A 1,245-nucleotide genomic window follows, 5' to 3' on the forward strand; every position below is an offset into this window, starting at 1 on the left:
CCACAACATCAGCCCGGCATCACGTGTCTCACTTGTTCACTTTTTGATTTGACATACGAGTAATTTGAGTTACGAGCTCCGTCACAGAACGAATTAAACTCGTAAGTCAAGACCCCACTGTAACTAGAAGCCTGGTGCATGAAATTCATGCCTGGGGGTGGGGGAGGGGTGGGTCCCTCAGCCGGGCCTGCACTCTATCCAATCTGAGACCCCTTGGAAGATGTCTGACTGCCAGTTTAGGCCTGATCCTGCAGTCAGACATTCCTCTCGCAATCTGGGACCACTGGCTCCTAACCACTCACCTGCCTGCCTGATCGCCCATAACCACTCTGCCTGCTGGCCTGATGCCCCTAATTGCTCCCCTGCCAGCCTGATTGCCCCCAACTGCCCTCCCCTGCCAGCCTGATTGTCCCTAACTGCCCTCCCCTGCCGGTCTGATCGACCGTAACCACCTCTGCCTCAGCCCCCGCCACAGTGGCTTTCTCCAGAAGGACGTCCGGAAGATGTCCGGTCTAATTAGCATATTACCCTTTTATTAGTATAGATATATATAACAATAAACATGGAAGTTTTCACAGTCTATTTTAGTGGGAAAAGATAATTTCCTACTAACATTTTTATGTATTATTAATTAACGATTGATTAATTACTCATATTATTTTATTTATCAGGCACCTTGCATTATTTTATAATTCTCACAACAATCCTATAAAGTAGTTATATTATTATCTCCATTTTATAGATAAGAGAAAAAAGAGAAAGGTTAAACAACATATTTAATGGTATACATCTAGTGATTGAAAAAGCTGAACTTGAACTTGATTAATCTAAGTCTAAAGCTCATACTCTTAATTACAACATTGTTCTAAAATTCCAGTTACCACCTTATAAATATTGGCTTATCTACACTAATAAAAGAGAAACATGCAAATTGGTGTCACTCCGCTACCCTTCCCATTGGCTAATCAGGGTGATATGCAAATTAACTGCCAGCCAAGATGGCGGCCGGCAGCCAGGCAGCTTGAAGCTAACAGGAGGCTTGCTTGCTTCAGTGACGGAGGAAGCCAACGTTCCCCGCCTGCGGCTGCCGGCCTTTGAGCTTGCAGTTTAAAACATTGTTACAAATATAGAAGCTAAACAAAACCCCAGAAGAAACCAGCTAGCCGGCCGGGATCTCAGAGCTGGAGATGATCCAGTGTTTCGATTATAGAACCCAAACAAACCAGATACCTGCTTTCAGCAGCA

Source organism: Myotis brandtii, unplaced genomic scaffold (genome assembly GCF_000412655.1).
Source record: "Myotis brandtii unplaced genomic scaffold, ASM41265v1 scaffold38, whole genome shotgun sequence".
Lineage (NCBI taxonomy): Eukaryota > Metazoa > Chordata > Mammalia > Chiroptera > Vespertilionidae > Myotis > Myotis brandtii.